At 40.5% G+C, this 14,552-nt stretch overlaps 1 protein-coding gene across 4 annotated transcripts in view; it reads left to right on the top strand.

Annotated features, from left to right (window-relative positions):
• LOC135714137 (probable serine/threonine-protein kinase kinX) overlaps positions 1 to 14,552 on the top strand; it is a 174,153-nt gene that overhangs the window by 145,411 nt on the left and 14,190 nt on the right. The window lies entirely within an intron of this gene.

The raw sequence follows: 14,552 nt of genomic DNA, 5'->3' as shown, positions 1-14,552 counted from the left end.
ACTTGTTATCATTCTTGATAAACTGTCTCGAGAACTGGGATATACATGGGGATATTCACTACGGGTTTTCTCCCATGCTTGAAAAGGATCGACTGAACGTGGGAAAACAGGCTGATGCAAGAAATTTTGTAATTCTGCCGATATGTCCCCATGGCGATTCAGTTCTGACATACCAGAGGACTGATGAACCTGAAATATGTCATAAGAAGTGAATGTTTCTACTGAATTGTCACATTGGTTGTTTGCAGAATCCATGTTCATGATGTGCAAGTGAAGAAAAAAAAAATCAAATGCAAATGCACTGATTTTTTTTTTATCGAAACAAAAATCGAATGAAAATAATCGAACCAATTGAGTTTTGTCGTGTTTGAGATCGATTCAAAAAAAATCGATTAATCGAACCAAAAGAATCGATCTTTTGTGTTTCAATCCAAGATCGCCCATTGCTAGTTCACACATGAAAATTTAAAAAAATTATGGCGTTCCATCAGTACCGGGCGGGTCCGACGCACCTAAGAAATGAATCAAAATCCATACAAATCATGCAAAACACCTACTTTTGTATGAGGTGTACGGATTTACAGCTGTGTTCGATAAAACAGCAGTGCATGCCAATTTTCATACAAAATGGTCAACTTTGACATGATGTAACTTTGTTAACTTATGATCAATTGAGCTGAAACGTTCGCCAAAGAACTAAAAATATGTTCAATTTTACGATTACAAAATATTAAATTTTCGGAAGCACCTGCTGGAAAGTGAGACACCATTGATTATTGATTGATTTCTTTATTATTGAGACTTTCAGCCGTTGGCTGGTTCGTCTCTATCAGGTAAAATTGTTCAAAATAATAGCAGTACTAATTTCTCAAAATTCTAAAACTTTTGAACTTCTAGTCCAAGTCTTTTCATAGTGCTAAGATTCAAATTTCAAATTTTGGTATTTCAAATAGGGTAAATTATGGCTTCGGCACCCATTGACTGTTTTTGGCAACCGAAATTGAAACGTTAATTTCACTGTATTTTCCCATCAAAACTCTTCGCTGAATGTATTAAGCCGATTCCTTACCTTTTCAGCTTCAATCTGATTACATTTTTACGACTGTGCAATCCTGTTCTGCCATATTTTTCTTTAAATGAAATATACACACTACAAAATACGGCTGATTTCGAGTTGCCGATAATAGAACAGCTGGTTAACACGCAGTTCAAATGGAAAGGGTGCCGAAGAAAAAGAGACTGCCGACAATAGTCACTCTCACCTGAGAAGTTTGGAGCGTTGTAAAAACATGTTCAACCCGTTTTGATCAATTCTGTCGATTGGAATTGGTAGAACAGCAAGCAGCAGATAAATGTCAACAAACAAACCTGTCATGTATGTGTGTGACGCTGAGAAATCGCTAATAGAAGTTCGGACGCTGCTTAGATTGACGAGAATACGTAAATTCCCCTATGTTTGCTTGATTTGGAACTTACGTTCCCTAATCTTCTCGATAATCTCCCCATCATGTCCGGAATATTCAATTTTCAATAAAACACCCTGACCATTGAAGATTTTTCTAAATCCATGATCAAATAATTTTCCGAGCATGAAATCTTAAAAAATCTGTGCCCCAGAATCTCGGATCTCGGAAAAATTGAATTCTCTTATAATTTCCTCCACAACACTCTTGAAAATATTCTGCACTTTCTGAATTCAAGCTCATGCTGAATGCTCTTCATACTATGAATAATTCTAGCAATTCTTCAAATAATACTCATGCAAAAATCACGTGCATGCACTTAGTATTCTCTATGAAATCTCCGCCAAATGACCATTGGACTTTCTTGTTCAGCTCAGAATTCCCATTAATTCTTTGATATGCCCCTCACAATTTCTTTAAAACTCTTTTTATAATTTTCTTCAAAGCAGTACCCTTGGAACACTCCTCAGAGTCTTTAGAAATATTTTCAGTATTTGATGCATATAAACCTCAAATTAAATTTGGACATACGAAGAAAGCTTTCAATTAAAATGTTGAAGTGCTTCAAAGAATACTAAGTTGAGAACAGGCAAAAAGCTAATATGCTATAAGCAATGATCTTCAAATGCCATGTAGTGGTTACACAAATGGTATTTTTAAGCAATGAAAGCTGATTTTTATCAGTCGCAGATTTCTTTTGAGAAATCGCGGATTTCGCGTATCAAAATTTGAAAATCTTTTAATAGCCCTGGTCATGAAACTTGGGGGCTCATTTTCCAAATGATAGCTTAAAGTGTTAAACACAAACTTTTGTAAGACGGCAACTCTGGGAAATGTTGTTTAGAGGTTACTAGTTTGAGTTTTTTGAGCATTAAAAAAAAAAATTCTAACTCTATTGGGTTATCATAAATAGCTTGTCTTTGTTGATTTGGTTATCTGAGGTCCCAAAACTTGGTTTTCTACCATTAACTTCAATTTCTTCAAAATCCTCCCCGTTTCTACGTCTGTCTTCAAATTCCTTGTATCATCAGTCTGTCATTATTGGCTGAGTAATCGTTGTTGGGATAATAGAGGATAAAATGTGGCACGTTGACGACCCTGCCGTATAGTGTTACCCACCACTGACTGCTGCAACTGCAGCACCCATTTCAATGAACTGTGTGTCCGTGTGTGTGTGTGTGGTTTGTTTGCAAAACGATGCACAACCAACCGAACAACTTGGCTTAACCTTGAAATCGGTAATATTTTATCCCCCTAAAGCCGCGTGAGGTTTTACCCTGCTGAACCTCGTGTTGAACATTCCCTTCCTGGGCCCTTGATCGACGCCGCCACCGAGCGTGGTGCTCAACCTCAAACCGCCAATATCGGTAGGCCACTTGCTCGCTTGCTCGCCCGCACAGAAGCCTCCATCCGTGGGGTTTCTTCCTTCAAGCCATCTCATTTCTAATGACGATGATTATCTTCGAGAGCTGTATCTGCTGGTGAGTGTGTGTGTGTATGTGATCTCTTTGAATGGCGTTAGTTGGTTGCCAATGCATTAGCGTGTCGCGAGGTGCATCTTGTTCGGGCGCGTGCAGTTGATGTGGTATGTAGCTGGCACCAACTCAAACTTAACTTGTGGGAAAAAAGACCGATGCCGTATTTGTTTCTGTTTTTTTTCTGGAAAACTTACGTAAGCTGCACTGGAACCTGTGGTAACTTCCGTAGTTCGTGTTGCAACTCTAGATAAGGGGAAGTCAAGTGCATCAGGTGCACACTTTTGTCTGTATGCGTCCCTAGGGCTAGAGGGGGAGAATATAGGCATCTGAAGCTTTGGTTTTGCTGTTTTGAGGCAAAGATTCTGAAGCGTTCTCTGTACGGCGTTGTCATGTCAAGAATAGGGAAAAAAAAACACACATTTGCATAAACTACTGAACGAAGAGTGACGAGTGCTTGCAGTCTTGTGTGCAATGGAAGCTGCATGCAGCGAGGGGTAGTTGTGCAGCAGAACGTGCCTCTAATTTTTCCTGGAATCTCGGCAATTACCAATGCAATGGGGTCCGTAATGAGATGTCTCGAGAGCTATTTACGTGTTCTGTGTTGTCTGGTGGGTATTCTGGCTTCAACGAGGGACGTTATGCAACCTCATATATGGGTAACCTTGTGCCTCGTGCTATGTGCATTTTGATCTAACCACTCCTAACATCGTAATATTGGGTTATCATAGCTTGGCTTCGCTGTATGATCAAATGATTCGATTCCTGACCTTCTGTGTGACTCGCCAACCCATACGATGGATCCGTTTTCAATAAACTTCAATCAACTTCATTCAGCGACTGCTGAATGAGATCCTTTGATTAGGTTTATGATTTGCCATGGTCAACCTGCGTCGAATTTCCGTTCCATGTCCTCAATTCGCATTCTGCCAATCTAATCGTTTGCAAACACGATCGTTCCAACATGTAAATCTCGCCCATTACCGATCATATCGGCGGCGGTGTGCGGTGTCAATCAGCGCATCCTTGGAACCCCCTCATGGCCATCCGGTGCTGTGTGAATCGTTTGAAAGGAAGAGTGGAAAAAAGTTCATCACCGGCAGCGGACGTAGCAAATCTAGGTCATCGCTTGGCGCATCTCTTGTTACTTCTAGTCCGGCCGGCGACGACAACAACTATTTACAGTCGCTGAACCGTCCATATTCACGTACACGTACGCTTGTCCTACGTACACACTAAGCGTGTCATTGACGATCAATAAAGGCCAAGAAGTTTCTACCGCTACCTTCCATGTTTGCTTCCACCGGCCGTCGTCTCACCGTGGTACTTGTACGCCTTCGCTTTCAGTGCCATTCGGTTCCGTCGTCGTCGTCGTCGTCTAGCATTTAATACACATGTATGTATCTAAGCACCGATTCGACACGCTACCATCACTAAGTAGCAAATCTCTGTCATTAAAGGTAGACCTTCTGCGCCATGCGGGGGAAGAGGCAAATGCATAAACCAAAACACTACCATACGTCATGCCACTGCCGAGCATTTTTCTCCATTCACAAATTCTGTTTTTAAAAGTGCACCAGACAGCGACCATAAAACTCATACTCTCGCTCTCACTCAATGGAAATCATCCAATGTGTGCTAAACCTTGAAGGATTTTGCATTATCTCTCTCTCTTTCGCTTGGATCCACCGAGCAGTCTCTTCCAAGTCTAATTTGAATGTCCTTCGAAAAAATTATTAAATGCATTCAACAGTCGGCAATGACAACTCAGGGAAACGATAGACGGACGCTTAGGGTGGTTCTCGCTTCATAGTTGGGTTGACCATAACCCCCCCACTAATCGAAGTTCGAGGGTGTGGTCAAATCATCTAACCGGCACGCAAACTGGTGACTCGAAATTAGGAACCCACAATAACCCACCTGCGTATCCTTGAGCACAGCTCAACCCTAACGAACGAAACATACGAGGTTGAGGTGACACAAAGGGTGTGCGATATGTGCGGTTCTTTGCAAGTATGCAAACAGACGCTGACGGCCGCGACGCGGTGGTGCGAATCACTTTGCAAACCTTACCACAACACAGCGGTACTAGCAACAGCACCACCACATCGTATACCGGCTTCGTCGTCGTCGTTGTCGACGGCGGCTTTTGGTGTGGAATATAGGTTAGTTTAACTTTAAGCAAGTACATGGCCTTGACACGCGGGGCGTCTGGCTGATCGTTGAATTGACTCGCTGCTGCTGCCTTGACAGCTGCACCGTGGAACGTGATTACCTGGGACGGCTGCCGATTCTGGCTGCTCGCTTAATAGCGTATTTGGTTGATTGGTTAGCAGGCAGCTTCTGAAGTCATTCATGGTGGAGTGCAGGAAGAACTTTGGGCTGTCCATAAATTACGGAGACGGGTTTTGAGCGATTTTGTCAATAATTTGTAGGGAACGCATACTATCGCTGACCCCCGCCACCCCCCTAATCTGTCTACATAGCTTATGAACCGTCCCTTTGTGATTCTCAAATGTGTTGTCGCAACTTGTTTAACGTGATTAATTTTGAATAATGTATAGAAATATAGACATAGAGTAGTTCCACACCAAATGAGGATTCGGGAAAAATCGACTTTTTCCGATTTGCATAAAACTTTGAACTTTTTAACGAGGGGAATTTACGTATTCTCGGCAACCTAAGCAGCGACCTTCTTTCTATAGCCTTTTTCTCTAAAGAACGCACACATATGCAGTATTGGTTTGTTTACAATCTTTTGCTGCCAGCTGCTCTAACAATTTCAGTCGAAAGAATTGTCAAAAACTGTTTTGAAACGCTTTTACAAAGCTCCAATCTTCTCTAATGAGAGCGAGTATTGTCGTCAACCAGTTTTTCTTCGGCAACCGTTCCATTTGAACTGCATGTAAATCTGCTGTTCTATTATCGGCAACTCGAAATCAGCTACAATTTGTAGTGCGTGTGTTGCATTTCAAGAAAACCTTGCTAGATTGCTTTTTCTCAGTGGTAAAAATTTAGTCAAATTGAAGCTGAAAGCATAAAGAATCGTTTGCATGCATTCAGCGAAGTGTTTTCGTAAGAAAATCCAGTGAAAATAGTGTTTCAATTTGTGTTGCCGAAAATAGTCTGTCATGCCGAAGCCGTCATTTCCCCTAATTGTTTGTTAAAGGTAATGATTCACATTTTTGCTAAAATTCGGCCATTTTGGATCTTGCCAAATTTTCAAAATTACGTCTTTGAAATTTTCCAAAAAATTGTTGCACAGAACCGGCACTTCTGATCGAAATGACGTCGGAGACAATGTTATAGAGAAAATTAATGTTTTTCTAACGGCGATGGTGGTGTAGTGGTAAGCGTGACTGCCTCTTACTAAAAAGGGCCTGGGTTCAATCCCAGTCGGCACCGCCGGGATTTAATGAAATTAAAAAATCTCTGATCACGCCTTCCTTCGGATGTGAAGTAAAGATCGTTGCACCCCGGATTATGAGTTGATGGGTCGATAGGTAGGGTCCAGGCGTCGATAGCATTGGTAGGTGTATGTTTTTAATTTGAAGAAATAGTTTTTCATTTACAAGCACCTTAAAAAGTTTCGGGATACATGAGCTAATCAGATTTTCTACCCGATTTAAAGATAGGCACTAAAAACGAGTTTTTTGCATATTTTAGGGAAATTTCCGGATTCCAGTTTCATATTAAAAATCCAAAGCAATGGAGCAGTAAGTTCGCTTGCTGAAGTTTTCATAAAAACAGGAGAAACTGATTGAAATGACTACCTGGCCCTAACCATGTCTAAAATTTGTGAATTTAGAAAAATGCGGTGAATTTCCGTTTTTGGCTATACGCGATCTCTATCTTTTTTGCATTCTATAAAATGTATCGAACGCTTTATTTGATTTGAGATTGTACTGGTCCACTTAAGAGATGAACTAGCCTTCGGCTTAAATCTCTATAATAAAGTTAAAAAAAAAGAAAACTGGATCATAGGTAAGAGGTCCATATGGCATTCCATTAAAAAAAAATCAGAAAGTACTAGTAGGGGAAACGCTCCTATAGTTGCGGTACGTTAGAAGCGTTAGGTTCCTATAGTTGTGCATGGAGACTCGATACACAACTATAGGAACCTAACGCTTCTAACGTACCGCAACTATAGGAGCGTTTACCCTACATATCTGAGGAAAGTAATAACTGATAAGGTCGTGTTACCAAAAACGGGTAGGCACTATACTTGTTTTTTTATTATTATTATTACTGGAAAATCAGGGAATATCAAGGAAATCCATCGGATCTGCCCTGAAGTCCCCTGGACTTGTCCTCTGAATTCTTCCTGATGGCTTTTTTTTCCTCTGTTTGGGACATAACACCACTGCGACCAGTAATTTGATCTGTTGTAGTATATCCCGTGTACTTAGTTTAGTGCATGTCGTATTACTCCATCACTATTGATAAATGATGAAGTATTCGGTTTTGATACAGTTGTCATTCTTGCCTTCATCGCAAGGAATCGATTCTAATTGAAAGGTCTCGCTATTTGTTGAAACACCCTCCAAAGGCACCGCGCCCCTTTATCAGTCAAAATTGGATTCCTTAGCAACAACATTAAGGAATGACACTGATAATTACCATCAGTGATGGCAAAATCAGAAATCAATTGATATTTTTTCCGGTCTCATGCGCTCGCAATATCACGCGTGGAACAAAATATCATGCTTGATATTGATTTTACAAGCTCCTTTGATATTGCGAGACTATTCACAACGTGCAAAAATCCAGCTGAGAGTTGTCTCGACACAAAAATGATTCCATTGCACATCGTTTTCTTAGAAAGAGAAATCATAGTTTGCTATCTCTTTTTAATCTTCACCGATGGCAGACGCGAAGGGACTGCTGCAAGCCGTTATGGAAGTTTCGGTTGCATTCGGGTGTAAAGCAAAAATCATTAAACTCAATCTCACCACAGCTTGGTGAGATTTGCAGTTGGTGAGGTTTGTTAGCTTGATATTCCGAGCTGCGATATCACAGCTTACAAAATCAACCGCAGTTGTTTGCTTGTCTACGAAAATCAAGCGTGATCTTGGGCGTTGGTGAGATTAGGTTTTTTTGATATTTTCCCAACACTGATGACCATGCATCAGAACCCTAGTCTTAACCATTACAAATTATGGAACAACGAATAGAGGATTAGGAATCACATAGATGAAGACTAACTAACTCATTTTTTCCTTGTTTCAAGATCATCCTCAGTGGACAAAGCCGAATCTTTTCACTATCAACAGGGCATAAAAAGTAACAAGGACTAAGATGTGTTCCTTTGATTACTGAAAAATCCTGTTCCCCTAGTTTGAAGTAGTTAGGACTAGGAATCGGTAGTAGATCTTACATCCCGTAACGTACCACGAAAAGATGATCTACCCATGTTACGGGGATCCTGATGGCTTAGCATGACTTCTTCTTCTTCGCATTTCAAGCTTATTGCTTATGGCATATTAGCTTATTGCGTGCTCTCAACTTAGTGTTCTAGATGCACTTTCACAGTTATTAATTGAGAGCTTTCGATGCCTGCTACCATTTTTGCATTAGTATAATTGTGTGGCAAGTACAATCATACTCTATGCCCAGGGAGTCGAGAAATTTTCCAACCCGAAAAATTCCTAGACTGGACCGGGAATTGAACCCAGCCACCTCCAGCATGGTCTTGCTTTGTAGCTGCGCCTTTACCGACTGAGCTAAGGGAGGCCCCCATGGCTTAGCATGAGCATGAGCATGAATGACCGCCCACGGTTGCTACTCTGTTATTGCCAGATCAGCTGTAATTACACAGAGAACCAATAGACGATGCTTGGGACTAGCAATCATCCTCAATGTGTAAAAACTAGTGATCTCAAACTGGGCAATACCAGCGCCAGCCGCGCCCGAACGCAGGTCAAGAAAGGAATGGGTAGGAATGTGTTGACGTGACACGTGAAATCCTCTGCACTTCCACGAGGAATGACTGGGTTGTTGGGTAAGAGGGTTGGGTTTGCAGTAGGGTTCGTTTTGGTAAACGATAAGCTGAATTGATGTCCTAACGATATGCAGAAGTTACTGTATACATAAATAAAAAGGAATGATCCCACCCAAATAACCAAGTGGAGCTGCACCAACAACAACAGGCCTCTTCGTAGACTTTCTTCGACCCATCTCAGGTATCTCTTTCCTCCTTACGTGAAATTATAATTGTAGACACGAACCTGTCAGGGCTTTGGTAGAAGCTGCATGAACTATGAGTATGAGCATGATTGACCGCCCGCGTCCGCTACTCCGTTACTATCAGATCAGCTGTAATCACACAGAGAACCAACAGATGAGGCTTGGGACCAGCATTCATCCTCAATGTGTAGAAACTGGTAAACCCATACTTTTAAGGAATGGGTAGGAATATGTTGAGGTGAAAATTCGTGTTGTACGAAGCCAACAAATCCTCTACTCTTCCACGCGAAATCACTGGGATGTTGGATATAAGGGTTGGGTTCGTTTTGGTAGACGATACGGTGCATTGAGAGAATTTGTTCCTGTTAAGCTAAATTTCTGTATTTGCCTCAACGAAAGCTGGAAAAAAATTGTTAAATCCAAATATCCATCGTCAAAAAGCTGAAAACTATTTAAACAAATCAAATCAATAGATTCAACCAGGGCGAAAGCTGGAAAGCTAGAATCATTACAATATAAATCTAAAGATGTTCCTGAAGCTGAAAAAAAAATCATTATAATGCTAATCTAAAAGTGTTCCATAATCGAAGAACTGAAAAAAAAAACATTTTCAAACAACCAACAACCGGGTCAACAGAAGGTTGAAAAGTCTTTTAAATCTTGATTAAAGAGATTATAGCCGTAGGCTAGTTCATCTCTTAGCTGAAAAAGTTAATATTAATAATAATTTAAATGAATTACAGGGTGGCAAGTGAACCAGGAAAACCGGGAAAAAGTCGGGAATTTATTTTCACCAGGAAAAAACAGGAATTTCATAAGTCCACCAGGAAAATAATCTTGTTTGTATAATTTAAATAGGCTTTAAATTTTATGTATGTCATAGTTTCTTTTTATAATCAGGTCAAAACTAACCATTTTGTTCAAGCTAAATCTTTCACACAACTAAACATTGATGAACAAAATTTACTCTAAGAATTTAGTAAATATATTTTGTATTTATTTTTAATTTCATTTTTTTTCTCGAATCAATTGCTTGTAAAGGGCGAACATGCCACTATTCTAAAAGTGTCCTGGAGTGGTATGAGGCCAATTCTGTTCATTTTGTTCCAAAGAACATGAATATGTATAAAACTACCCTAAAATTTTTGGTTTGATTCTAAACATTATAAGAAAATTGGCATGACATTTTCGGTGTCGCAATAATTTCGTGTTCGCCCTTTATGATTTGTGCTTAATTGATAGCAGACTTAAGTAGTGGCGACGCGTAACTACTTTGAAGTACCTGTTCAACACGTTCAATAAAAAAGTTCTATTTCTAAAAACTTCAGATAAGGCCTTCGAACTTCATGTAAGTTCTACAAAATTTGGGAAAGTCTTACAAGTTTCAGGAAAATCCTGTGAACTACTGTGATGACCTACGACGGTCAGGAAATCTCTAAGAACCTTCAGAGAAGTTCTACAAATTTCAGAGAAGTCTTACGAATTTCAGGGAAGTCCTTTAATCTTTGGGGAATAACTACGAATTTTACAGAATTTTCTATAGATTCAATGTAACTTCTACGACATTAGGCATTGCTTAAAACTTAAGGATAATCCTATGACACTTATGGATTTTTTTCGAGCTTCAGAGAAGTCTTCAATTCTCTTGGGAAGTCCTCTGAACTTAACATAGTTCTCCAAGCTCAAAAAAGTTTCTAGAACTTCCGAGAAGTCGATTGAACTACAGGTAGTCCTACGAAATTCATGGGAGCTCTCCAAACTTCAGGGAATTTCCAAGAAATTAAGGAAAGACCCACAAACTTTTGGAAAAACCCTTCGATATTTAAAGCCTTATGAACTTCAGAGAAGCTCATACAAATTTAGGGTCCTCATATATTCAGTTAAGTCCTTCAAACTTCAGGGAAGTCCTCAGATCTAAATAAGATCCTTAATCGTTGACAATTCTGGATCAACAATAGAAAAGGGCCCATCAGCATTTGTAAACAAACCGTTCGAAAGCTCATTCCTCACAAATCGAAGGCCGCCCACACAAACCAACACCATCATCGTGTAGGTAGAAATTGCCCCTGAAGTTCATAAGGCTTTAAATATCGAAGGGTTTTCCAAAAGTAGATTGAGGTTAAGGAAACGCCACTGAATATATTCAAAGAGCTGAAAATAGAGTTAAATTATTTAAACAACAGATCTAATTAAATCCATGATCTTCAACTTATTAACACGCCGAACCCGATGCCTCCGGTAAAACGTGTAACGGAAAGCTTGCAATGTTTGAAAAATCACAGTTCAACCATTTATCAACGTTTTTCAAATCTATATCGTCGTCTATATATATCTAATCGTCCATTTTAAACTACATACTTTAAAGATTTATTCGCTATCATCAGATTTAAAATCTTTAGATAAATGGCAAAATCATTCCTCATTTTTCGAACATTGTCAATTTGCCGTTACACACCTTACCGGAGGCATCGTGTTCGGAGTGCTAAGCAAAAACGGTTGCTCCATAGCCACCTTACATTACCACAATATACGACCGACTTAACAAAAAGCTATTCAAATGAAACGACGTCTCTGAAAGCAGCCAACAGTGTCTTCCAAACTAGATCACGCTTACACTCTTTCCGAAACTCATGGTTTAAACAATTGAACTGTTGGTTATCAACTGCGCTTCGATCCCTCTAGGGTTATCGAGCATCTCAAAACCACAGCACTCCACGGCAAAATATGATTAAGTTTTCACTTGGTATGTAATGAACAACAGAAATACGCGATAATTCATATAGTTTCAGCGGCTGATGGTTAATTTTAAATATACTAACGGTACTGCAGTACGACAACAACAGCGAATTTGTAACTTACCATTTGTCTACGATATAACACCTTTGCCCAGCACCTCCACTTGAGCTTCATGTCTGCTGTCTGTCACTGTTTGCAAAAATATCTAATAGCAATAACCTTTGTTGGAATAGGGTTTTTGATCTAATTTCCGTCCAACTAAGGACAACCCATGCTTTACCCCTCTTTCTTGAACGGGTTTTAAATGTATTGTTAAATGTTTCTATCAAAGATGACTTCTAAATGTATTCCCCTTTCATTAGGTACCGTCGAATTTGATAAAGAACTACACATTGTTGAGATATTGTTAAAAATCTAACAATGCTTCTTGATTCCAAATTCGTCCTACGAGTTTCAATTCCGTCCAAACGCATTGAAACGCCATTGGATTTTCTTCGTCTTACGGATGAAGGTAGAAAAATCGTGTTTGCTAGGAGCGCTTCTTTTGTTTTGAGAACAATGAAAAATTCACACAATACGCTCAAATAGGCTTTGTGTTGTAGCTTGTGACCTAACGCATCGGTACAAACGTATTACTAATTTGTGCACGGTGAAATCATTGATTATGCTGATGTTTTCTGCTCGATAGAACGGAAATGGACGATTACGACGAAGTAGCGCTCTACCCTACTTCCTTCAACGAAAACATTTTTTCTTGCATTGCCATGGTCACCTGAGAGGAGGTTTGCGTCTAGTACGGGGATCCTGATGGCTTACTAGATGAACCAATGTTCTTGAAAATTGCTCAACTTAAAAAAAAAATCGAAAATCGAAAAATCGAGACATTGAAAAAACAAATGTTCATGGGCTTAGAAACATTGTCAAGCATCCAAGATTTTGAAAATTCAGTCTGATAAATTTTCTTGTGACTTCTGAGTTCTAGACAGTAAACGTAGGGGAAATGTTGGCTTCGGCAATACCTCAACCTATTATCGTCAGGGAGTAAACAACGTCCTTGAGAGCTCAATTTTGGCATGTGGATACGTTGTGTTTCATAGCATGTATTGGCCAAATTTGACTGCTCTAGGATTTTGTTTACCCCCTGACGATAATAGGTTAAGGTATTGCCGAAGCTAACATTTCCCCTATGTAATCTCAGATTTTTTTTTTGTTTTCTGGGATTTGTATAATTATAACTCATACCGAATTTCGGCATTATTTCGGTCTTACGGCTAAGTCCATAACTTAATGCTAGAAGCTTAAAATGCTCCTCAGCATTCTCCACCCACACAGCTCATAAGCTAATAGAACAAAAACACGGGGGAGTTGGCCTTCTAGCCATCATCGATGCTTCCTGCATGCAATATCAAAAACGAACCGCCTTTGATCTTCACGCTTAACATCTAACATAGGTATAGCAAAATTCTACAACATTAGAATATGCTACACTAGAATGGTCACAAGGACCCCCATGCCTTGAAGGCCTAAACCATAGTAGGTACCTATCATTCCTATGTGCAGCTGTGCAGCACCAGTCAAGTTGAACGGACATCAACGTTCAACCACTCGAGCAAAGTTGTAAATTCCATTTTCTAAACCACACCGCAACCATCCTTTTAACAGTCACAGCACAGGTTGCTGCTCTGTCAACTACGGTTTGGCATCATTGTGGATGCACAATCTTGGCGCATATCTTCTCAACTCACCCAGGCGGTACCAGCAATACATGTTACATCGATCCTTGAAAGTCCAACTCACAGGCCGCTCAAATCAAATGCTACGCTGCTGCTGTCGCTACCTCCCATCTCCTGTGTGTTTCTTCCCAGTCCCCCCCGGACGAGCGAGATAAAATGTGTGTGTAGAGGGTAGGTACACAATTCGCACTTTGTCGACCAATCATCAGTAGTGGCAGCAGGGGCAGTGGCAGCAGCTGCAGCGCACGCGGGGTGACCTTTTAGGCGAAAAAGCCATGTGGCACCCTGCCTTGTGTTCAACTATTGCCAGCATCCATGAGATATGCCTATATGCACGTCGCCTGCGCTACAACCTTGAACGTTCCGCGACCAAGTTAGCCTTCTGACACAGTTTTCTAAAAAGATCATAGAGAGAAGGTGCTGCTGCTGCTGCTGCGGCAGCGACGGAACGATGATGGTGAGAACGTTCTTGATCTGTACCAGTTCTGGAGGCTGCTGCTGCGGCAGGCAGATCAGAACTCCGAGATCTGCATCTTATTCTTGTTCTAATAATTGCTCACAGTGGTGATTGGATTTGCGATCTTCACGTCAAGATGGTGGGTGTGCGGGTTATGGTGATTTAGTTTAATTTGATTATCAACCTCTAGAAAGGTTAATGTGATTCCTTCGAAGGCACCTGGCATTTTCCTCCTACTAATGGGGGGGCTGCGGCCTATTAAAATAACCACCGGCCGTGGATGGCCTTGTTGGATCATTTTTTCGCTCTCGCGCGCACCTAACGAACAATGAGATTAGAACAGCTTGAAGCAACATGAGTCGGACTTGGGTACCTATTCTCGAATTGGTTCCGCTCAATGCCGCGCACCTGAGACCGGATCGAAAGCGAGAAAGAGATGGTCCACTGCGGCTTGCAAATATATGCCTATTAAATAATTACTGAAACAATACGTTACTCGGTG

Source organism: Ochlerotatus camptorhynchus, unplaced genomic scaffold (assembly GCF_037179485.1).
Source record: "Ochlerotatus camptorhynchus isolate MF236.1 unplaced genomic scaffold, CSIRO-AGI_Acam_v1.1 ptg000621l, whole genome shotgun sequence".
In the NCBI taxonomy this organism is placed as follows: domain Eukaryota; kingdom Metazoa; phylum Arthropoda; class Insecta; order Diptera; family Culicidae; genus Ochlerotatus; species Ochlerotatus camptorhynchus.
This window is presented reverse-complemented; position numbering and strand designations above follow the sequence as displayed.